At 46.0% G+C, this 25,915-nt stretch overlaps 2 protein-coding genes across 8 annotated transcripts in view; one reads left to right on the forward strand and one right to left on the reverse strand.

Annotated features, from left to right (window-relative positions):
- The window catches only part of LOC129380472 (uncharacterized), a 482,520-nt gene that overhangs the window by 400,825 nt on the left and 55,780 nt on the right, over positions 1-25,915 (reverse strand). The gene's annotated exons all lie outside the window — the stretch shown is intronic.
- LOC129380480 (uncharacterized) overlaps positions 5,419-25,915 on the forward strand; it is a 120,287-nt gene continuing 99,790 nt past the window's right edge. For 3 of the 7 annotated variants that reach the window (XR_011891053.1, XR_011891072.1, XM_072285382.1), the window contains exon 1: positions 5,597-5,801. The gene's annotated coding sequence lies outside the window, so the exon portion shown is untranslated. The other 4 variants (XM_072285449.1, XM_072285359.1, XM_072285441.1 and 1 more) reach the window with 4 other exon arrangements.

The raw sequence follows: 25,915 nt of genomic DNA on the forward strand, positions 1-25,915 counted from the left end.
TGTTTATTGCTCTCAAGGGTACTGACCTTCGCCACAAAGCTGACTTCTCAGTTTTCTTTGTGTGTGCGTGCGTGTTTTAACACAATGTCTTCCTTGGCGAGCCTGGATATAGCGATGTCTCAATATGTGGGCCTACTGCGAAGGCAGTGCAGACACGGACGGAAGTGTCCGCGTCTGCGCACCCAACTTTTTTCAAAATCCGACGCTCTTCCTCACTGTAAGATAATTTACACCCTAAAAAGTTAAAAAGGGTGTAAATGTGTCTATAACTCACGCCCATAGGGTAACACCCTAAGGGTGTTATATATAGATAACACCCTAAGGGTGTGAGTTATAGACACATTTACACCCTTTTTAATTTTTTAGGGTGTAAATTATTTTAGAGTGTACTCCCCTCACGCTACGGGTGACGCCATGAAGTGCCATGCGCAGTGACTCCGCCCTCAGCACGTAGAGGAGCGCTATGCCGCGATCACGAAGGGGAACTTTCAGTACATCGGGGGAACGTCATGGAATGAGACAGAGAGAAAAATAATATTGATAGGAAAGACAAAGTTGTCGACATGAGCTAGTGCGTTCTAGTTTGCTACGCTGCACTAGTTACTGTACGTATATGTTACCTATGCAGTAAATCTAGGATGATAGAGGAGGACCGATATTCTTTCACAAGTGTCCCGGCGATTACGGTGTCGTGTTGATCGGCGAGGTCGCGACGTCCGCTTTCCGATTGGAGACGCCGGACGTGGTCGCTCCAGCGCGGCTCGCAATAAAACGTATACGGTTCACAGACCCCATTCTCACCCGGAACTCGCCAAGGAAGACATTGTCTTTCATCGACATCAACTAGAGGGCGAATCGCCATCAAACTTTCCCTTTTTTCTCGCGACGCTAACCAGGTAAGAAATGCAGCAGTGAGCCACTATTTTCTGCAGCGCAACCCTAAAGACGGGGGATTTCGATGCGGCGCGGGAACTTCGGTCAAAGGTGGGTATGTATTACCAGCGTATACCTCTGCGCTGTGCCGACGCTCGTGCAAAGTTTGTGAACCCGCTGCGATAGCCCACTGCCTGAGTGGAACACTGCTGCTGCTGAGCACGACGTCGCGGGATTCCTGACCCCTTTGACCGCTTTCCGCATACTGTTCTTTGCGTTGCGCATCAATAAAACCGAAGTGTGTAAACGATGTTGCATTATTCGTTGCAAATTAGCATGCTATCGGCCATTCTACCTAAATGCCGTGGCAATGACCACGCTTCTTGGATTAGCTACACTGAAGTGACGCCCTATGGCTGCGCACCTCGGAAAGTTACCTGGCGTGGGCAACGACATTTGTATGGGAAGGGCTGCCTACATGTGTGCTGATTTCGCATCCAAAACGAGGAGCAAAAGCACGCCGTTACTGACTCCGCGTGATCGATCCTACCGATTAAGGTTCTTGCCGACACCTGATCGTTGTTATAATTTCTTGGCGGATGCCTGACAGGTGTTCGGGAACGGGGTGCTATCGGCGTTCATAGTCATGACTCAAGCTCGCACTAAGACCAATGCACAGACCAGCTTTTTGCTTTCACTTCGTCACGGGACTGTCATATTGTAACGTCCTGCTATTCGACGATCCAACATATATAAACGAGAAGAAAGGGGGTTAACCGAGGGGCCCGCTTTTTATTAGTCATATCATGAAAGGCCAACAAACACTGACACCAAGGACAACGTAGGGGAAATTACTTGTGCCTAATAAATGAAATACAGTAACGATAAATTAATGGAAATTAAAGTGGATGAAAAGCAACTTGCCGCTGGTGGGAACCGAACCCACAACCTTCGCATTTCGCGTGCGATGCTCTACCATTTGAGCTACCGCGCCGGCGTTTCCCCATCTCTCTCTCTCTCTCTCTCTCTGTATATATATATATATATATATATATATATAAAACAGAAGTCGGCAGTTTATTGCAAGCTGTCGCAAAAATATTAGCAACCTGGAATGTTGTCAACTTCTCACGAGAAATTATCAAGGGGGGGGGGGGGGGGGCAGAAGTCCTAACTTGTTGAGGAGTTCGGTACTCGTTCCTGATTCCTGATGAGCTCATTGAGGAACATTCGATGTCACAAATTGCAAGACTCTCCAACACTAAGCCAGCGTAAAATTCTAGATGAAGTCGGAATACTGCCTCGAGGAGGAGACGTCTCTAAGATCAAAATACCCAAGGAGGTGGAGACACAATTAGTTGTAGACCCCATACCTAGAAATATTCATCCTGTGTACAACAAGGGCAGAAGGGACGCCAGGGCCAAATGCATTCTGGGTAAACTGCACCAACAACACAGCTCAGCTCTTTTTGTCGATGCGACTAGTTATGGATCGGGCAACCGCTACGCTATTGCCGTGGTCGATGAGAGCGGTAAATTAATAAACGCGGCGTCACTAAGAACGAGCTCCATTCATGCCGCCGAAGAAGCAAGCATAGCACTTGCAATTACAATGAGGAGAGGCTCCACGATTTTCTCCGATTCCCGTACAGCTATTAGGAATTACTCAGCCGGCTTCGTCTCAGTGGAAGCACACAAGTTACTTATACACAGTATTAATACTCATAATTACGAACAACTTGATAGCTCACACCTAGTCTGGTTTCCGGCTCATCAGGGCCACTCAGTCAGCCCCAGTGGCTGCAATCCTAACGAGCAAGCTCACTCTGCTGTGCGAGATCTCACATGACGTGCATCAGATCAGGACTGCTCCAGGATGACTGCGGCTCCTACAAAGACCCACTTACTACTTTTCAAGAGATCACCTCACACTATAGGGACGGCAGGAGGTTTTTTCCTCCCCCCATCAGAAGCTCAACCGAGCTCAGGCAGTCACATGATTCAAACTAAATCTTATCCCACACCTTTTGTGCTTAACAAAATTGACCGGGATTTTCCCGCGGAATGTAAAAGTTGTGGACACACTCCGTGTCTATTTGATCATATGTTCTGGCTGTGCCCCAACCAAAGGGCTTCGGATCTCAACATTGAGGAGGACTGGAGTCGGCGCATATCCAGCGAAGTCCTCCAAGATCAACTCCTGGCCGTCCGGAGAACTCACGACATCGCGAAAGCCTTTGGCCTACGTGGGCGGAGCCACCGACTTAGCATGGGGGCTTGTGCCCTCAGACCCTAGTTTCTCTGTACTAAAATAAAGTTCTTGCCATGCCATGCCGGGGGGGGGGGGGGGGGGGGTCAGAAGTCAGACGCGTATACGGACGTTCGTATGACAACAAGAAAGCACAAAAACAAAGCGGCTGCTCATTGTCATCAGCAAGGAAGCCGATCTACCAAAAGAAAATTCAAACAAGAGTTAATGAACTATCGCTACGTAAAGAGAAAAAATGCAGTATCACACAAGTCATCCTTTATTGGATGACTGCAACGCTGCAGCGTCATCCGCGTAAGCAAGAATATGGACTTCAGAACAGAGCGCGCAAACTGTGTGCGAACAGAAAGGCGTTACAACAATCGCGACGTGTGATTCAGGCTGGTACACGCGTGCAAACGCATCCCTTGCCTTTCTACAACCAACGACAACCACGAAGCTAACACAAAGCAACGAACAATTATTTCTCATCGCTTCAGGCTTTCGCGGTGTTAGCGTAAAGTTACAGTGAAACGGCTACGCCCTGGGGGGCACGTAACAACATTCACGCGAAAGTTCTTTGCAATTGTATTCGTGTTTCAGCTGGAATTCAGGTAAATGAAAACAGAATCGCGATAGCAGAAGCCGAATCTACTAGCTAGCGAGGCCTCTTCCGGAACTCACAATGATTATACAATAAAAAGCTGTCTTTGCAAAAGTATCTGGCACTGCAGACGGGTGAAGCAAAAGGTCGACCTGGCTGGGCAGCTGCGATTACGACCTATGGACAATGGAAACACGTCGCAGACTGCGTTCGCACCGCACCGTGGTTCGCACGAAAGCAAGAGGAGCGCCACTGAGCACGCAGCGCATTATGCTCGCAAACAACAAAGAGCAAATTATGACACGAGCAAATGTAGTCTGGTCACATACATCGCATCATCCAGTTCTATGAAGAAGCTTGATTGTGTTTCGCCACAAGTAAAGACCACTCTCTCTGCACATTTCCATTGGGAATCCCACATGCACACCAAATCAACAGGCCATTAAAGTTTAAACGTTTCTGAAAGCGCAGTCTGCAAATCCCCGTATAAGTAACTAAAACATTTATGCCAGTTTTAGCGCTATCGCTACGTAAAGAGAAGAAATGCAGTATCACTCAAGTCATCCTTTATTGGATGACTGCAACGCTGCAGCTTCATCCGTGTAAGCAAGAATATGGACTTCAGAACAGTGCGCGCAAACTGTGTGCGAACAGAAATGCGCAAAGTGTGCTACGTCTTTGAGCCCATCGACACATTTAAGGGAGCAATATAAACGCGCAGAAAGACTGGTGATATCCCCGACACACTTCTGCATCCTCGAAGGCTACTAAGTGCTCTACAAGCAACCAATTTGCGAGAAGGCGCCCGTGATGATCGTGGCGTCTGCTATGTCGTCTGCTACAGCGTCACGTGATGTATATATTAAACAAGAAAAGGAACGTTTAGTAACACGCACAGGTACATAACTTCCTTTCTAAATATTTTAGCCAACGCTTTATTGCGCAAATAACTGAGTTAGTCATGAAACTATAAGATGACATGACAGCAGATAAACGTCATACACGGCTTGGGTTTCAGTTCCACAGGAACTTAGATGCTTTCATAAATATTAACAGACACACTTTCATTGTTGGCCAAATTATTGACGATGACTAGTTGGTCTTACTGGCGGTTTTTCAACTTGTATGTTGTAAGTACGTGAGAAACTGCGGCCAATGGGCGTGTTGGCAAAACTGACCGCTTATTAGTAATGGTCAAGTATTGCTACGTCAATATATCTTACAATTATGTAGGAATGTTTACTTTTTGTTTTCACACGGAATAAAGCTGAGAGTATGTCGCATTTTGTTCAAAATCTGCCCATTAATACCAGATTTTCACAAAAACACATAGTTGCCTAACTTTTGTGTTTACCCAAACTATAATTTTGCACAACGTCCATTTTTAACAATTGCAGACTTATAGAAATTGTTTATCAGGTGATAAAAAAATACAATAGTTACAAATTCTTTTGTTTTAATTTAAAACGGCCCAATGTAGCCAGGGTTTTGCAATTACACATGGTGCAGGTTGCTTGACTTCTATGCTTTTAATTGCAAGTTCTAAATTTGTTTTTAAGTATTATTCTTTACAAATAACACACTTTTGTGTCCTAAAAGTTTCTATTTATGACCTTTTGTTTACTTTTTTTTAACGCAATGACATTGCCAGTTGCAATATGAATCGGCCGGGCTTCAGTGAAGATAGGTGGACGTGAAAAGGCAGCTTTTCCACGCAGTGATCTAAGAATTACTTACGATCACTGTGTAAGAAAATAATTATTGCTTGTGTAAACTATAATGAGTTCCTTTCAAATTATAAAGGTGGCGCAGGCGTCCAACAAGCAGGCGCAGCGTTGACGAAGCCAGGGAAACAAAATGAAATGTAAGTACTGTGTTCAGATTTCCGTCGGCTACGTCTGCTACGACTCCTAGTTAAACGGTTAAACATTCTTCTGTTCTGCAGTCAAGTATAGGCGAAGATCGAACGTCGTTGATGTGTTTGCAAAGTGCGTGTGACGGAGATCGAATGTGACCATAGAAGGCGCCTAGCCTAAGTCCGGATCGCAGTGAATGTATACGCGCCCTCGAATCGGGGTAAGCAAACCTAGGACCGATGTTGTTTCACAAATGGCCCAGCGGCTATGGTGTATCCTGTTGGTCGCGAAGTCGCAGCGTCCGCTTTGCGAGTGGAGACACCCGGCGCAAAAACGCCTGTGCACGCGAGCTTTGGCTGACACACTAAAGAAGCCGGAGTGTTCATAATTAGTCCAAAGCCCCTCGACTACGACGTCCCTCAACTCAACGTCGTGGCTTTAGGATGTAAAGCCCGGTGACAAGGGTTTTGTATGCGTTGCATAATAAGTGATTCCTTATAATCAGCTTCGGCACAGTACAGCGCTGCCATGCGGTGAAGAATACACGATGTACCGTGTTAAAACGAATCGCCATACAGTAAAGCACAAGACCGGAACGGAGGCGATATCACGGTGCTTAGTACGTTTTCCTTAAATATACACGCGCACACGAATCGTCTCCGGTCACGGTACGAGCACAGAGATGTTTTAAGTGTACAGACATGCCTTCAGAGCTATTATCTGCTGTGAGTGTGGCTATATTGTTTGATCCGTCTTTGCGTTGCCCGTATATGAGGTCAAAAGAAGGCATATTACGTTAATACATCACCGAAAGCGTTGTTTCTATATTATGAGCTGCCACATTCGGAATGGTAAAAGCTGTTGGCAGGAAATGAAACGCCGTCTAATGAGAAATGGTCGAAAAGTCCCGGAAGTGCTCGTCGTAGTGAGCTGTGTGCTCGTTGTCATGCTCGAAATGTACTCGTGAGCTGTGTGCTCGTAAGCTGTTTGCTGTATGCGTCGTCATGGGTGCTCCATTTGGGAGTCACGCTAGACTGTCGATGTATGCCTTGTCGTATATGTAAATAATGTAAATAAATCCTGCTCGCCTAGCCCTGTCGTCCCAAGGTCCTCCCGACAACTACGACCGCTCCAACTCCAATATCTGGTTGGCAGCGGTGAGATCGGCCTAGGGCTCCTAAATTGGCCTACGGCTTCTAGAGCGGCCTACGACTCGGAGACAGCAACGGCAGCTGACGGACGTTGGCACATGGTGACCGACCGGTATCCTGATCAAGTTGGAGGCGACTTGGGATTGACCACCTCTTGCAACTGACTGGGTACGGCGGAGAAGGACTGGTGATATGGTGCTACTTCAGTGGGTAAGCGTTTGGTTTTAACTGTAAGATTTACCAGGCTTCAATTTCTCTGTGTTTTTTATTTGATTCGCTGGGGATCTTTTACTTGTATTTTCATTTGCGTGGGTATCGCAACAAGTATTGTGTGACAGCAGAGCCATGGTCCTAATGTGTTTGACGAGGGCTGACCTTTTGTGGTTGTGTGAGGAGATCGAGGTGGACGTAGAGGAGGACTTGACGGAAACAGAAATTCGTAAAACAAGTCTCGAAAGCGAGAACGATTTGAAATTCCTCGAACAAAAGGGTAACCGAATTCTAAGCAAAAAACGGGAACAGTGAGAAATTAGGCAAGAACAGGAAGAATTTAAGCAAGAACAGGAAAAAGCTAGGCAGGAACTCAAAAGCATTTCACGGGAAGAAGGCCTAACAGAAGTAACGAGGCAGTACATTGAGGCATTGAACAAAGAGATTGAAGGTTTTCAGCAGTTAATCGAGCAAAGTCAACAGCGGCTGGAGAAATCTGTAGGCTAGACGCAGCGAAATTGGCAGGAAGTCGACAGCAGATTTCAGTCGAAAGCCGAGAGTAGCAGTACCTGTGAGAATAGCAGCACGTTCATAAGTGAACTCGAACTGCTAGCAGCTAACGATGCCTTAGTGGCAGCAGAGGCCGTTAAAGGCCAGAGTGAGAGCGACGAGGTGCTGTGCCAACAGAGGACTGTAGAGACAGCTAGGCCAGCTGCGAACAAATCGGCACAGTTCCCGCGCGTGTGCGTCGCATCTCATGGTAGCAAGGTCGTTAGCGAGGTACAGAATACTACGGACTTGACAGACGCGAGCACCCATGTCGAGTCAGATCTGCGTGCCGAAGTGATGTGCGAGCTGGACGATGCAGTTGAGAGTAGTTCTCGGGATGGCGGGCTCCGTAGCTCACGAGAGAACAACTGCATTGTTCAGGGATCGGTGCGGCTCTCCGCCAGTCTAGGTAGCCAAGCGAGAAATGATTTCGTTAAGGATCATTCAGACTGTGCGGGTAAGAGACCGATCCGGGCCGACGAGATGTGTAACGGCCAGCACGAGGTGCGAGATGACGGCATGAAAGAGAGTTCGAGGAGAAAGCGCCGCAGAAAGAAGCGCCGAAAAGATCGGAATGCGGTGGCTAATGTAGCGAAGCCAAAGACGGCGACAGGCGCGAAAAGGCAGGGCGCGGAGAAAAGAAAGGTGCGGTCGTCACGGACGATGTTGACGCATCAAACACGTTCGAGCCACCGGTCAAAGGGGGACCGAGAAGCATGTTCTGCACGGACGCGGACAAAGGGCACGGGGCAGTTAAATTCCTCGTTGTTCCGTGGTTCTTTTCGAAGCTCAGCGTGTAGTACAAAGAAGCGCAAGGTGGCAAGACGAGACCAGGTGGGGAATCGCGACGCGGTCAATCGAGGTCGTGATGAAAACGGGGCGCCAGGACGCAAATTGGCAGGGGACTATAACGTCTTGGGGGAGCTGATAGTAGACTTTTAGCTTGTACGCTATTCCGGTAAACGGGAGCGGTTTGGGCGGATTACCGGATGGTCGGGGCGTAAACGTGAGCGGTGAAGCCGCCTGGTGTTGTAGAGCTCAACCAGACGAACGCATAGCTAAAACTGCAGTAACTCACCATATCCTGCTTCGCCACTCGTGCAAATTTTTGGCAGCGGCGTAATTGTGAACACGATTACGCCACTGTCGAAAATTTACGCCAGCAGCTAAGCAGAATATAGTAATTAGCTCTGTGTTTGTGTGGTTGAGCTTTCCGCCACCAGCTGGCGCCACCAATCTGGCAGCTCACGTTGACGCCCCCGCTAAACCGGAAAACCGCCCGCGCTTGCCCGAATACCGGACACGCTAAAGGTCTCTAGTGAGTCAGCCCTTTTGTTCCTCGGTAGCCAGAGTAGCTTTCGGACAGCGACCACCTCGAGTACGGCTCAAAGTATGAGTCACACGTAAACGTTTGGCACGGGAGGCCAAGAGAGCTTCTGTAGAAGGAAAACGTGTTGGCTTTTTTTTTTTTTTAGCATTTGAAAATTTTCGCGAATTGAGACTAGTTTCTTTCAGTGTGTAAGGTACGAGTTTTGTGTTTTGTTCGAGAAGCTCCGAGAGTTGAAAGACGCGTTTTAAGTAAACGTGTAGTTTCGCGAGGTGTTCATTAATAAGTAGATAGCCTTTCTTTTTTTGTGTGTGTGCGAGTAACCTGAGAGTCAAGGTTATCGTTGAGAGGCCTATCGTAACGCGCGTGTGTTTTAGTTAACCTTCTTTTTTTATGTGTTTTTTTATTTTCTAAGGTTAAGCGCGTAGATTTTCAGTTAGTGCATCATTTGCACTGAGAAGAGCTCTTAGGTCCATTAGCGCGTGTCCTGTGCGGACGGAAGGAAGCAGAAGGTTTATGACTGGGTTGCTCGTGTGTTTCGAGGGCAGCCGTATTCTGACTTCTCTAGTACGCGTGCGTAGAGCTAGTTAGTAAAAGACACATTTGTTCAAAGGTTCCTCTGTGTTGCGTAAGTTACGCAAGTTTAGTTGTTTGTTTAAGGAACGTGTCCTGTGTGGATTAAAGGAACAAATGTGAGTAAGCGTCGCAAGTACGCGTTTGGAATAGAGACCACAAAGCTAGCGCGATTGTATTTACGTACCTGTGGGGTTGGCCAGACGGTTCAGTGGCAGCAGTACATGAGATAAGTACGCTTCTGTGATAGAACAGGCTGTTCGCGAAGTTAAGCTGCGTATGTTATGTTTGGGTATTGGTGTTTGAGAGCCTTCGGTTTAATTCTGCGTAAACCTTTACTCTTGTGCAGCGCGACGGTCGGGTTTGGTCGAACTCAAGAGGAACGTGAACGCTCGCTTTGGCGGCACAAAATTTTGGGGCAAAATTTGGGGTTTCCCCGTTGAGTGACTTGCATTGAAATTGTGATAGGAGGCCTGGTGGATTAACAGCTAATTCCGGGCATTTGAACGCTGAGCGGTATTGTGTTGCCGGGTCGACTCTTCTGTGCCAGTTGTTGTGAGATGGTTGAAGGCATTCCAAGTGCGCAGGGGTTGCAAAGAGCAAAGCCATCATCTTGCTCGCCAGCCATTCTCTTCCTGCCCAGCGGTTGCCAGCACAGGCCAGGCGAGATTTTCCGGGCTATGGAGGAGCTGTTAGGAATGGCCGTACGGGGTGGCAACGTGCCATCTATTTCAGCCCGCTGCACGTGTTCCAATCCAACCAGACGGGGCGCACTTCAGAGAACTGCGGATAAGCGGCAGCCACGTGGCGCGGGGTCAGCTCAGGAATGTGGTACTCGGCAGCGCCACCCTTGACAGAGCAGAGTTCTACGAAGCCCTCTGACGTCGGCTCCGGACCTTTACACCTGTGTGTGTGTGCAACACGAGTATGTGAGCCCGCCTTCTCCAAAAGGAGGCGGGCTCACATAAGCAGCGATTGTCGAGCTCGTTGTGTGCTTGTCGTAGTGAGCTGTGTGCTCGTAAGCTGTTTGCTGTATGCGTCGTCTTGCGTGCTCCATTTGGGAGTCACGCTAGACTGTCGATGTATGTCTTGTCGTATATGTAAATAATGTAAATAAATCCTGTTCACCGAGTTCCTCTCTACGATCCTTCAACTCCTTCAAATGGTGGCAGCGGCGAGATCGTCCGACGACTCCTACATCTGTTTGACAGCGGTGGGATCGTCCGACGAATCTAATAGCTTACACGATGCAAGACGCACCGTGGTGGCGTATACTAGTGGCGTTCGCGTTGCGCTTGCAACGCCCGAGGGAGCAGGATCGAATCCTGGCCGCGGTGGCCGCATTTCAACGGTGGCGAAATGCAAGAAGACCAGCGTACCGTACATTGGATGCACGTGAAGGAAACCAAGGTGGTCAAGATTATCAAGGAAGTCACCCACAACAGCAAGCCTCACAATCGTATCGTGGCTTTGGTACATGAATCCCCAGAATAAAATTTTTTAACACGATGCAAGCATAATAGACGATTTTACAACAAGAATCGATTCATTTCTTTAATATTTATAGCTGATTGGTTGACAGAACCGTTTTCATCGCCTCAGAGCAGACTCGCATACAGGGATGTAAGAAACACCGAAGTAGAAGGCTGTGGACTACGTTACCCTACAACTTATAATTTAAGTTTACACAAAACTAAGTACTGAAGTGACTATGCGTTCGTATCCATTCGAATGCGGCCTCCGCGGTAGCGAGTCGCACACGCGAAATCGTGTTCAGCAGGAGTACACCGCGTCCACTGAGCTACAGTAACTAGAACTAGTGACGCCTTTGTAAGCATGGTAAATGCCATAGCGAGGTAACATGTATTTATGAGTTACTGGCTTTTAAAAATTCACAAGAAGTGCTCCAAAGCTTTTCGAACGCAACAGTCACACACACACACACACACACACACACACACACACACACACACACACACACACACACACACACACACACACACACACACACACACACACACACACACACACACACACGCAGGTGTCCCACATAACTTGAGCCAAAGTTTTAAAAATGAAAAGCACTCCGGACGCGAGTTGAACCGAATGCATAATGCTTGCACTGGCCTAGGGTTACTCAGGCTATTTCTTTATTTTCCCCTTAACAAAAGATTAGTTATGTTTAATTAATCAACTTTTTAACTATTGGCTGCAGATCCCAAGTGTGATACGTAAAGTTGTAGAGCACCTTGAGCAGGCACGTACCCAGGGGGGGGCCCGGGCCCCCCCGCCCCCCTCCCCCCCCCCGAAATCAAGTGGCATAACCCCCCCCCCCCCCCCACGCCACCACTCCTCACACATTCCTAAAGCGCCGCCAGATCAATGTTGAGACTTGGCAGCTGTTCATCGGTCAGCATTATGCTGCCTTTTTCACTCCTTTTATATGGCGGTAGTTATCGGCATCTCTTGTAATGTGAAGGACGGTTTTCTCATAGATTCCGCACCCGCGCGATTAACTCGAGATGCGTTCAGTTGTCACCATCTATTCAACCGTCACGCGCATAGCTGTTGCTTTTGTTAGTTCAACCTTCTTTGTTTAGGCTGATCCTGGGGCCAGGAGAGGGATGCGGCTGTTACTCAGCTGGTCTGTACTCTCATTGAACGAGTTGCGGCCGGAGAAAACGCCAGTTGCGTTTAACTTATCCCTTTGCTTCATTATTTCCTTGAGTTACGGCTCGCCGCGACGCTGGCAGATGCGCCGGAAACGCTGCCCGGAACCATATACACGTTATATGGGTTAGATAAGGTGGGAAATAAAATAATGTGAAAGAGCGTCCATCATGAAACCCTGCAATAACCCTTAAACCCATAAGCAAGATGACTGTCGCCCGTTACCTCGTCTGTTTTTCCCTAATTGTATAGCACTTTTCGTGCAAAGTTGGCAACTGGAAACAAAAATCGCAAGGAGTTGAGAAATTAAGCGGTCTATTAAGGCAGAGAGCCAAGGCAGCAACCAAACTGCGAGCAAAAGCGAATAATAAAAAGGTTAACCGTTGTTTATGAGAATATTTATGGATCAACATCTTTTTATTTAAAAAGGAAATAGAGAAAACGCCGCCGGAAGTGGAGAACAATTACTTGTTTTGAATGACGATTCTACAGTTATCGGTCGAACCGCCTCACGTAGCCGCTTCTCTGCTGTGCTTATGCGGGTGTTTTTCTAACCTTTCGCGGTGAGCGCAGTACGTCTAGAATCGCAGAGTCCTGCGCTCTACGCGGTTGTATAGGACTGGCGGCCGCACGGCGTTACGCAATTCGCGGAACTGTCAAAACTGATCAACAAGGCGAAAATAACTGATATTCGAAACTATAACATGAGAAAGACTGAAGAAGCCGTAAAAAATGAACGCAGCCTGAAATCAGTAAAAAAGGAAACCTGGCATAGGACAAACCACGATATATGCACTAAAAGATAAGAAGGATAATATCATAAGCAATCTCGAAAATATAGTAAATGCAGCGGAAAAATTCTAAGCTGACCTGTATACAGTACCCAGAGGAGTCACGATACCTCACTTAGACACAGTAATGAACAGGATACAGAAACTCTCCTATAACTAGCGATGAGGTCAGAAGGGCCCTGCAAGACATGAAACGATGAAGAGCGGGAGGAGAAGGTGGAATAACAGTCGATTTAATCAAAGATGGAGGAGACATAATGCTTGGAAAACTGGCGGCTCTTTATACGAAGTGTCTATCGACTGCAAGGGTCCCAGAAAACTGGAAGAATGCAGACATTCTATTAATCTACAAAAAAGGAGACGTTAAAGAATTGAAAAATTATGGGACCATTAGCTTGCTCCCAGTATTATATAAAATATTTACCAAAATAATCTCCAATACAATAAGGGCAACACTGGATTTTGTCAACCAAGGGAACAGGCTGGCTTCAGGAAGAGATACTTTACAATGGATCACATCCATGTCATCAATCAGGTTATCGCGAAATCTGCAGAGTACAATAAGCCTCTCTATGTGGCTTATATAGATTACGAAAAGGCATTTGATTCAGTAGAGATACCAGCAATCGTAGAGGCACTACGTAATCAAGGAGTACAGAACGCTTACGTAAAAAGCTTGGAAAATATTGCTACATGCGTGTGGTATTTGTTTGTTTGAACGAGGCACGTAGGCGCCATCACTCCAGAAAAGAGGAGGAAGAACGAACTGGGCTCGCGCTGTGAATCTAACCGGTCAGCGCTGCAACCGTTGTTGTAAATGTAATCTGTAAATAGTTTCTCGTCTTACTGACTCGTCCTTCGCGTAAGAATATCTACAGAGGTTCTACAGCTACCTTAATTCTACACCAGAAAAGCAGGGAGATACCTATAGAGAAAGGGGTCAGACAGGGAGACACAATTTCTCCAAAGCTATTCACTGCGTGCTTAGAATTCAAGCTATTAAACTGGGAAGGCTTAGGAGTAAAGATCGACGGCAAATATCTCAGCAGCCTTCGGTTTGCCGATGACATTGTTCTATTCAACAAATATGCAGACGAGTTAAAAAAAATCATTGGCGACCTTAACAAAGATTGTGTAAGAGGGGTTGAATATTAATATGCAGAAGATTAAGATAATGATAAATAGCCGGGCAAAGGAACAAGAGATCAGGATCGCCAGTCGGCCACTAGAGACTAAGAAGGAGTACGTTTACCTAGGTCAATTAATCACAGGGAACCCTGATCATGAGAAGTAAATTCACAGAAGAATAGAAATAGGTTGGATCGCATACGGCAGACATTGCCAGCTCCTGACTGGAAGCTTACCATTATTATTTAAAAGTAAGGTGTGCAATCAGTGCATTTTGCCAGTGCTGACATATGGGGCAGAGACTTGAGAGCAAGTTAAGGACAGCGCAAAGAACGATCGAACGAAGATTGCTAGGCACAACGTCAAGAGAGAGAAAGAGAGCGGTTTGGATCAGAGAGCGAACGGGTACAGACGATATTCTAATTGACATCAAGAGTAAAAAATGTAGCTGGGCAGGTCATGTAATGCGCCGGTTAGATAACCGTTGGACTATTAGGGTTACAGAATGGGTACCAAGAGAAGGGAAACGCAATCGAGGACGACAAAACACTAGGTGGAGCGATGAAATTAGGAAATTCGCGGGCGCTAGTTGGAATCGGTTGGCGCAGGACAGGGGTAATTGGAGATCGCAGGGAGAGGCCTTCGTCCTGCAGTGGACATAAAACAGGCTGATGATGATGATGATGATGATGATGATGATGATGATGATGATGATGGAGGTGGTGGGCCCCCCCCGAAAAAAAATCCTGGGTACGTGCCTGACCTTGAGAAACCTCTCACTAAATTTTTTCCAACACGATATATCTCACGTGGTCCTTTCTTCCACGTTCCAAAGAAAGCCCGCGAAATATGAAGAAATACCACATGAGGGGGCGATTGCGACCTGTTATTGTGCTGCTAGCTCTGAAGCGTGCGATGGATGAACAAGGTCGGCCGCGCTTCGTTATGCAAGCGTTTGCACAGCGAGTGCCCGCGGTAATCGAGCGTGATTAGTGCATGTTTGCCTGTGGGCGCTGACACCATGTTTGTTAATTTAGTGAGTAATCTAGTGTTTACAAGTTTATACGGCCGATAAAGCTACTAATTTGCACTTTGCTATCGCAATCGCTGCGTCCCCTCTCGGCCGAAACCGTGACATTTTGCAATAGTAATCCAATTTTTATAGGGTGTTTCAGCGAACACTTTCAAATATCTTTCAAGGTTGCCTGGGGCAGATTGCCAGGCAACCTTCTGCCCAGGCAACCTTTCAAGGTTGCCTGGGCAGAAGTGGATGCTCCTTGCGAAGTACACTGCTAGAATTTGTGAATTGCAATATGGGTCAGAAGATAATTAGCGGAAAAGTTAATTAGCGAGTTGTTAATTAGCCAACTTTGCATCTAAATTTTTTTTGCAAGCAGTGTTCGCCACAGGCGACCTTTAAAAATTTTTGAAGGTGTTCGCTGAAACACGCTGTATACATATATATATATATATATATATATATATATATATATATATATACACACACACACACGATTCATAGGGTGTAATTTTCTTTTAGAGTGTGGTAAATTAAAGGTTTGATACGTGAAGTGGCGGAGCGTACCCACAAACACATGTTGTCTACATGACACCAAATCTCACGCGGTTAACTCTTTTCGGGTATTAATAAAAACCGCGAAATAAAAAAAAAAATTAGGTGACGTCACTGCTGGCTTGCGGTGATGATCTATTACGTCATCTGTCTGGTCCGCATTTCCTTGCTTTTAACGCTGCGAGCCCGGTACTTCCCAGTAACGAACGGCAGGCGCGTTATCAGCATGACATAGCATTGCCGACGGGAAAGTAGCGGACACGGCGTTTTCAAGAAAGGAAACGCAAGCAAGGCTGATGACGATTATCGTTGTGTGGCATATACACCCCAAAGGGTGTAAACTTTTTTAGATAGGTGAGTGAGTGAGTGAATAAACATTTACTTGGTCCAGCAAAGCGCGATAAAACGCGCACCCGGCTAATCTCACGACGGGACTGACAGATCTAGACTGCCGGCCCGATCGCGGGCGCGCTGGACGGCCAGGATTTGGTCCTCAAAGACGGGACTTCGCAGGAGCGCGTCCCGCTCTTCCTTGGTGAACTTTGGGCCCAGCAACCCGCACTCCCAGAGCATATGAGGCAACGTAGCTACCTCACCACAGGCCACGCAAGAACAATTCGGATAAATCTCGGGATATATGCTATTAAGGGACGCCGGATTTGGGTACGAGTTCGTTTGCAGAAGTCTTAGTGTGACCGCCTGCGGCCTGCTTAGCTTGGAGTGAGGCGGTGGGAAAACCCTTCTCTCTAAGTAAAAGAATTTCGTGATTTCGTTGTGTGTGAGAGGAGCGTCTCTGTGTCCGGGAAGAGAGTCGCCCGATCCGAGGGCAGCGCGGTCGGTAAAGCCACGCGCAGCCTCGTGGGCAGACTCGTTGAGCTTCAGAGGAACCCCCTCAATCGCCCCGACGTGTGCAGGGAACCAAAGGATCGAGTGCATGGAGGTGTTGCCCTGTTTGGCGCCTTTCAGAATTTGAACTACCTGCCGGGCTACCCGGCCTTTCTGGAATGCCCTGATGGCGGCTTTCGAATCGCTATACACCCTGTCTCTCCGACCGTCTTGCAAGGCGAGTGCAATGGCCACTTGCTCGGCCACCTCTGGGTTCGTCGTCCGGACGGAAGCACAGTTGATGACTTTGCCCAGCGTGTCAATGACGGAAACCGCAAAAGTCTTGCCGTCTCGGTATGCAGCTGCGTCCACGAAGCTTGCTGCGATTTTGTCCTTGTTTATTTGCTTTAGTATATTAAATGCTCTTGCCTTGCGACGACCTGCGTTGTGAACGGTATGAACGTTGCGAGGCAAAGGGGCGACCACGATCTTCTCCCCTATTTCTCTGGGGATTTGGGTGTCTTCAGCCAAGTTCTTGGTTGGTGCGAGTCCGATCTCCTCGAGGATACGCCTGCCGGCCGGCGTGGTGGACAGCCGAGTTAGCTGGGCCCGTTCCTGAGGCTCGGCCATCTCCTCCATGGTGTTGTGTATGCCGAGCCGAAGGAGGTCCCCTGTATGCGTTCTGACGGGCAGCCCGAGGGCTCTCTTGAAGAATTTTCTAATGAGGGCATTAAGCTTTTCCCGCTCGGCTCTGAGCCAGTTGTTGCATGGCCACCGTGTAGGTGAAGTGACACAGCACAAAGGCGTTGATGAGCCGAAGCAGGTTGTCTTCCTTGAGGCCACGATGCCTGTTCGTGACCCTTCGGACGAGGCGAAAAGCATTGTCGGTTTTCGCAATTATCTCGCTTAACGCAGTGCCGTTGCCGCCGCGTGATTCTATGAACATACCCAGGACTCTGATGGTGTCGACCCTGGGTATCGGGTCACCGCTCCGAATGAACCAGGTGAATGTCACTTTCCGAGACCGGTTTCCAGCCCTTGGGTCTGCGGCCTTTTTCTTTTCTATAAAGGAGAAGCTCAGATTTGGTCGGGGAACATCTGAGTCCGGTGGGTAGCAGGTACTGCTCCGTGACGTCTACCGCCTATTGCATGGCGCTTTCCACTTGCCCTTCGCTACCGCCGGTGCACCAGATGGTGATGTCGTCTGCGTAGATGGTGTGTTTGATTCCTTCAACTTGGGCCAGATTCCTCGAGAGGCCGATCATGCAGATGTTGAAGAGAGCAGGCGAAATGACCGAGCCTTGCGGCGTGCCCCGTGGGCCCAGGAGCACCTCGTCGGAGACAAAGTCGCCGATCTGCAGCTTCGCTTTCCTCCCCGTCAGGAACGAACGGACGTAGTTATATAGTCTGGGGCCCAACTTGAGGTCTGCCACGGAGGCCAGAATGTATTCGTGGAGAACGTTGTCAAACGCTTTCTCGACTTCGAGTCCGAGCAGGGCCCTGGTGTCTCTGGTACTGCCATCGATGATTTGATGTTTGATCATCTTCATGGCGTCCTGCGACGAGAGGCCGGCACGAAAGCCAATCATAGTGTGAGTATAGATATTGTTCTCTTCGAGATATCTGTTTAGTCTGTTGAGGACGACGTGCTCCGCCACTTTCCCAACGCAGGAAGTGAGAGAGATTGGTCGGAGGTTGTCCACGTTCGGAGCCTTGCCGGGTTTGGGGGATCAGGACGACGTTGGCGGTCTTCCACTGCTCTGGGACGCTGCCGTTTTTCCACGTCTCGTTGATCTTCTCGGTGAGGTATGCGATCGAACCGTCGTCAAGGTTCCGCAGCATCTTGTTGGTGATTCTGTCGGCACCTGGCGCACACTTCCCCTTGAGCGCGAAAATGGCTTGCCTAATTTCTCCCACGGTGAAGTCTTCGTCCAATTCCGGACGGGCTGGGCCGACGTAGTCGGGAAACCGGTCTTCCTCGTCTCCATGCTTTATGGGAAGGTATTTCTCCATGAGCTTGGCAACCAGCTCGTCCCCGGAACAGGATATGGTAGCTTCGTGAAGGGCTCTGGCGAGCATGTGTCTCTGATAGGTGCATGCTGAAGTGCCTACCTGGGCGCCGAGTCCTTACGACTGTCATTCTGCTCTTGACCCGCAAACCAGAGAGAGACAGAGAGTGTGTGTGTGTGTATGTGTGTGTCAAAATAATAATAATAATAATAATAATAATAATAATAATAATAATAATAATAATAATAATAATAATAACAATAATAACACTTACGTCTGGGTGCTGGTGCACAGAAAAATCAGGACAGGTAAAAATGTTCAAAAACCACGATCAAGAGTGACAGGATAAAAGAAATCAAGAACTAGAACCATACAATAACACAATTTTGAAAGATGGGAGCAAGGACGGGAAGAGAGAAGACAAGAAAAAAGTGCCACTGGAAAGAAGGCTCGAAAGAAAGTGCGAAGCTCGGTACAGATAGAAGACGATTAACACATTTTGAAAGATACCAAAATGGAGAATATGACAGTTGGAAAGACTTTGCATTCTGTGGAGAGGTGACGTGCTGTAGGAACCCGGGCGTATGTTCCCTGGTAATCTTCTGCGGAAGCCACAGTGACAGGAGCTATGGTAGTTCCGAACATGCAGTAATTCCATTAACCACTTTGCATAAAAATAGGACGTCGGTGCGGCTACGTGTGCAGCTGAGGGACGGAACTGAAGACTGGGGTAAATGAAGTTCGCTTAGTGCACGATGCGCATTCGGTGCTCTCCGAAATCCGTCTCCCCGGACCTTCCCTTAAGGTTTCCTTAAAAGCTCGGCTGCACGCGGTCATCTCCAGTTCATTCCCAGCTGTCTCGATCGAGTAAGAGTCACGGCCCCACGGTCAATGCACTGCACAGGACCGCATCCAGCCTGTCGTGATCGATGTAGCACCACGGCCGTCATCGGGCCTTGACACTCGGCAGAGTCGTAATCCCTGGCGCGCACTCGAAGTCACAAATCGGGGCGCCGCAGCTCGTTGAGTTAATGATCGCTGCCGCCGCTGCCCGTGTCCCCCGTAGTGGTTCGCGCCCGCGGCACGGATGTACAAGGCGCGCCGAAACATTGCCACGGGAGTTCGAGCTAGGACGCGCCTCCAGGAACAGCACGCCGGTGCAAGCTGCGACTTGTGCCTACCACAGCATTCAGGCCGCAGCTCGGTTTCCTTTATAAGGGTCGCCAACACCGACGTCTGTGCCGCTGTACTCGTGTCTTGTCACAGGCTTCGCGTCACTCTGCCCGACATGAGGTCAGAAAACGATGTCTCCACGGGGTGTTTTATTTTACTGTTGCCGGAATTTCTAAAAATCACCCACAACATGTAGCGCAATTCTGCTTCTTGAACTAGATTACTCTCAGAGGCCGACATTATCTGCACAAAAAGTTGACTTCAATATTTGACAAATTACTATATCTTGCTAATTATTTTAAGCTAATTACACTGCACATTGCAAGTTAGAATTGTAGTCTGTGACTTTTAAAGTCATATCTACTTGGAACTGAAGAAGACACCAGTTTCAAGATATGCGTTCCCAAAGTTTGCGAAGAAATGAATCTGTGTTCAGGTGACTTTGGATGTTCAATGCATAAAAAGGCGCTTTGTAGAATGTAGAAAAAGGAAGTGCAACAGCAGTGCATCATTACGGCAAGTTTAACTGCACTTATCTAGAAGCTGGTGCTTGTTTCAATATTTGTTCAAAGTGGATATAATTTGATGAAAAGTTATTTTTGTGAAATTATGTTAGTCAGTTACGTGCATTGATTTCCAGCATAAGTAATCTATATCTCTTCCGAGTATTCAAGATGAATATGTCAATTTGTGCTAAATGGGATTGCTAAATGCTACATGGGATTTTTAAAGAGTCAATTGCTGTATTTGCAACCTAAAAGTGATGAGATTCTTAAGGTAAAAAACGTTTTGCAATTTCGGGGCGGGGTGTTCTGTAAGAGTGTGCCTAGTGGACCGTCAATTTCAACTGCTGCTGATTGAATGAGCTGTATGATCGAAGAGAAAGGCTGGGGGAGCCTTCCTTCTCACTCGTACCCCAGCCAATAAGCACTTCAGCAGCTGCCGCAATGGACAGTCCACTAGGTGAACACTTACAGAACACTCCCCCTGGTGTTGCACTCCCAACACGCGCACTGCATTGTAAACGTAAAAGACAAGTATAAATACTCCACCTTTCCGTTACAGGGCATTTTCATAGCGAATTCCAAACCATTGTCAGCGTCTTGGAACAAATCCATGGGGTGTCTCGCCCGGCATGGTTATTGAAAATTTATCATTTGAAAAATAATTGGGAAAATCGTCAACGTATCAAGTATTTCACATCTTCTAGAGGGGCTTCAAGTTTCTTCCTCAAACATCAAACAGAACAGGTGCTATAACTGAAGCAATGCAAATGCCAGTGTTTCTTGAATGAAGTGAATGTAATGGTAATCGGTAACTTTTTTTTTCTGTAATGTGTACAAGTCTGCTGCAGGCTCTTTGCACAAGCCTTGCATAGATCTCTTCGCTAGCATCATGTAAAGATACAGTGCACAAAACAGCTCCTGCATCTTCTATGGGGGCTGTCAATGCTGTCTTTAACAGCTTAGAAGATTTCAGACTGAGGTATGTTGCAAAAAAAGGTTTTCTTTTTCTTTTCCATCCACAGAAGAGGATTTCACTGGAACCGAAAATTGAGGCAGTTGGCAACTTGTCACAGTTGCGTGCCATAAAGGGGTCATCAGTCAGAAGACGCTTAAGGTGACTTCGAAAAAAAAATGACACCAAGTTCTGTTGCCATGTCCGCTAATCTTACACAGTACTTTTATCTGGTTCTCTTCTTGGAATTTTCACAAAAAAGGACGAACTCAGGTTGAGTTCTTGACTTGTGTTGATTTCTTCAACCAAGGCCGTCAAACCCACTTCTCCCCACGTCACAGCTAGTTATTCTGTTTCATCTAGCGCATTCTGTGGAAAGTTCTTCTTTTTAGGGCTTGTCACTGTGATGAGATTCAAGAACCTTTACCTAGTCATAATGACCCAAATACGAAGCAGTGCTTTGAAAAAGTATGCAATGTCATACTGACATTCCGGCGTAGGAGTTCTGGCGGGAAATTCAAATAATGTAAGGTTGACCTTCCTTTTCTCTTCTAGTACTCAACCCATTACAGTAAAGTAAATGATAATAGAGTTCTTGAAGGATAATTTATCTGTTGAAATTATACTAGTGTTCCTCTTTACTGTCCCTTTAGGAAACATAAATTTTTTACACACATGAATTTCTTAATTTTTTGTGGTGGCTATGCACATAAGTTAGTGTTTTCACTGCGATATTTATTTGCTCACTCGAAATATTGCAGCTATAAATTCATGGATTCATCAACTTTTGTAAAGTAGTGGTATATGGGCATTGGGACTGCTGGCTTTCTAAAAACAATTAACCCTACCAAACATAATAAAGGTACTTACTTCTGTGAGAGTACCTTTATTATGTTTAGAAAAATGGACGCATAATACATGGGTAGTTAAGTGTTAGATGAAGTATATTCATTTTGTACAATATGGATGTCGAACGCCAGCAACTTCACATGATTAAACTGACACAAAAATTTTGGCTCACTTATTCTGCTTTACTATATAACTGCAGTATGGTATCAAAATTCCTCGAACGTGCAAGGTTTGACGAATTATAGCCTCTTTATTTGTGACCAGTGAAGAACCTCAGATTAATTGAAGTGAAGGTTCTTGTGTAGGGCTTCTTTACAAGGGTTCATCTACATGTCACAAAAATCGTAGGCAGTTGTCACATGGGATCACAAACTGCTGACGCAAGCATCAGTCATCCTAGCGTAGTGCTTGCAAGCCACACAGTGACCGTGTCACCGAAAGCTGGATGCGCACCCCACAGACCATTCTTTCCTCTTTCACTGTGCACTTCTCTTCATTCGAGATGAGATGGTAGGCTTAGTCCCCTGCACTTGCTTCTCCGAGAATGTGCAACGCTCTTCTCACATTCTCTCCCCCAATTATCATGTCATCTAAAGCTTTTAATGCAGTGTCGGCCATAACAGCGACCTTCGCATCAGTGATGACACGTGACAATCGCCCCAAATTTTTGTGACAAGCAGTCCAGACAAACAAACCCTAGGCCAAGAAGCTGCGTTCCATTTGAGCATGCTTTTCAATTCCTTGTATTAGATGATTGTATAATTCATGATTTTCTGCCAGTTTAAGGAATTGAGGTCTCATACCGTGATTGCAAAGCCAGCAGCTACCCAATCAGAAAAAAAAAGTTCGATAACAATTCTGTAATAATACTCCTGCAAGAATACAATGATGATTATTTGTATGAGCGGGTACATAACGCATTGGATAGCCATACAGGATGCCACGAAGTGTGCTGAATGTACAGATTCTGAAATGCCTGTATGCAACAGTACATGGTACCTCATTTTCAGGATAGTTTAAGAAGTTATTGGTAATGCAAAAAATGGTCTGCGTTAGTTCTACACAATATTCAACTGAACTTGTTTCTTTAAATACACCACAAGTCTTTATGGTAACTGGAGGCATGTGAATGTTTTATTTTTATTATGACCCATTTGAACCTAAATGAACCAATTCAGAAAGCTCTGAACCGGCTCGAGTTTTTTTTTTTAACTCTGGAGCTGAACTTGGACAAAACTAAAGAGCATGAACCTGAACCAGGAGATCTGAACAGTTCATTCCCCGGGATGTGGATTGGGACTAAATGATTCATTTTTCTAAGGTCACGGGGTGACAAAGCTTGAAAAATTAAGAATGGACCTACATTATTTATTTATTTATTCAAAAGAACCTTACCGACACTATGGCAGCCACCATAGAGCCCGTAAGGTCCTATGGTGGCTGTGAAGACCTGTGAGCTTCTAGGTGGTCGTACATGCGTGAAGTGATTATGTGCTCAAGCATTTTGCAACATATGGAGGTTAAAGATATGGGCCGATAGCTGTGAGGTGAGTGAACATCTCCAGATCTGTGAATTGGTAATATTTTTCCTATTAATCAATCGGTGGGTAACTTTCCAGATTCTAGGGATTGTTGAAAAATAGGGCAGAAGACCTTGCTTGACGCAGCGACGGTGTTCTTTAATACCTTGGAATTAATGTTGTCAATACCAGCTTAAGCGGATATCTTGAGGTTACCTATGAGTAATTTGATGCCTTCAAGAGTGATAACAATTTGTGCCATATATGCGGCGTCAAGTTTGGGAAGAGTTGGAACATTGGAAATGACCTCCCAAGGGAAAACAGATTAAAAGAACGTGTTGAATATGGTTAGTCAATCGGCCCTAGAAATTGGTATGTTTTCTGTTCCGTGTAAAGTTATGGTGTTAATATCTCTAGTCGGAGATATGGTGTGGCAAAATTTTTTGGGATTGAAAGTTACCAGCAATGGTAGGTCTTGCAGCTAGTATTTATGTTTTGCGGAAGATATCGCTGAGCATTAATTCTTTAAACAATCTTTCTATATCTGCCAAACCTCAGTAGTGCGCACGCTTTTGGCCCTGTTATACGAACGCTTTTTCATGTTCCTTAGTTTGCGAAGAGACTTGTTGAACCAAGGGCTGGATTTGTCGTTAGTTATGGAGACAATCGAGACGTACAGGTGTACTAATGCAGTTAATTTGTCCTTGTAGAGTACCCAGTTCTCGTATGCAGATCGAATCTTAAAGGTAGTAGCACATTACGAAAAAATTCTTCAAGTTGGGAGTTAATCTCATCATAATTTGCTCTGTTCTAATAGTGAATTTTTTTTGTGTTGTGACAGACACGCGCATCGTGATACTAACAGCTAGTTGAATGAGGCTATGATCACTATAAAGCCGCTCATATATGAAATGGAAATTATTGTGTCAGGAGCGTTTGTGAAAACTATGTCCAAGATATTGGAGGCGTGTGTAGACGCCTTCATTATTTGGAAGAGGTTTATAGCTATTTGGAATGTGTATTTGGTTGACATTTCTTCACTCATCACGGTAACTTAGTGGCTATGGCATCATGCTGCCGAGCTAATGGTCTGTGTTCAGTCCCAGCCGAGGGGAGCCGCATTTCGGTGTATACTTAGATTTAGATACAAGTTTTAGGATTCCAGGCAGTCTCTGTTCTCTGTTTTTCCCACTACGGCATGCTTCATAAGCAGGTTGTTCTTTTGGGACGTAAGACCCAAGAAAATTTTTTTTTTAATTGATGTTGCTTCAACTACTTTAGTTTTATTCACATTACAGTGATAGATGATTTTACTGCATATAAGAAATACAGCAGACTTCAGCTATTCTCTTAGCTCTGAACTTGTTTACTGCAACAGCAGCATTCTCCCGCAGTGAGGACCACCATCTGAATTATTTTCTGTTGTCATCCCTAATGGAAACTGCACAAGAAAACATTGATCATATGTAGCTTGCTTTCTAACGAGGAGGGGTGGGGTCATATAAAAACTTCTTAATTGAAAATAAGAATTGGAACAATAGAAATGGGTATTACAATATTTTAAACAGTAATATAATTAGGTGATACTACAGAAAGAATAGTGTGTATTAGATAAAGAAGTTTTGACTTCTTCTTTGTGATGTACACATTCCTTTTTGCATGATATTGCAATGCATGTTACGTATGTCGAGCTACACACTTGGACAGACTTTACCATACTCACACTCCCTCTGTCTAAGGGAGCTATATTTATTCAAGTAAAGCACACAACTTTACGAAACCTTTTGTTTGTAGTTTGGCAAAAGACATGCGATCGTTTTTTCTCGAGGTGGGTCTACATTTTGCTGTTTAAATATATTTGTTTCAGATAATCTTGGTACATCATGGTTATGTTCATTTGTTTTGTGTGAAACAGTCACATGACTTTGTTTTCATTGTTAACAAGCACCTGTCAATGTGACAGCAGCATGTCATTTGAGAGGACCATCAAGTTTGGTCTCCTTGCACAATTTTTAAATCCAGTTTTTTTTAACCAATATTTAGGCCACAGATGAAGAGGCAGTTACTATGTTAAAGGCTGCATGCTTTTTAGCGTCGTTGACTCGTTTTAAGGTTCCTGCTTAGTGATTAATAACATTGAGGCCAAAACTTCTACTAGAAGGGATGCCACGAGCTAAATAACGCAGTGCCATCGGTAAGCAGTACTCTTACTTTTACGTTACTTTCTCCCCATCAACTTACGTTACCATTGCTCAAATACAGTGAACAGAACGAGTTGACCTGGCTCTTCAGTGCATTCTCTTTTTATCATTTCGTGCATTCTTTATCCTCGCAAACGATTGCTTTTGAAAGTTCTTCGCGGCCATCTTTTGTTGTTTTCTTGTTAGGACGCCACCAGCAACATTGAAAAAAAAAATCAGGCAGGCTCTATCAGGGACGCAGCCGTAGTGGTGTACATGACATGTCTTGTGCGTGCTGCTGAGGATGCGTGCACGCTAGGATACAGAAATGACATAACCAAATACAC

This window comes from Dermacentor andersoni, chromosome 1, assembly GCF_023375885.2.
Source record: "Dermacentor andersoni chromosome 1, qqDerAnde1_hic_scaffold, whole genome shotgun sequence".
NCBI lineage: Eukaryota > Metazoa > Arthropoda > Arachnida > Ixodida > Ixodidae > Dermacentor > Dermacentor andersoni.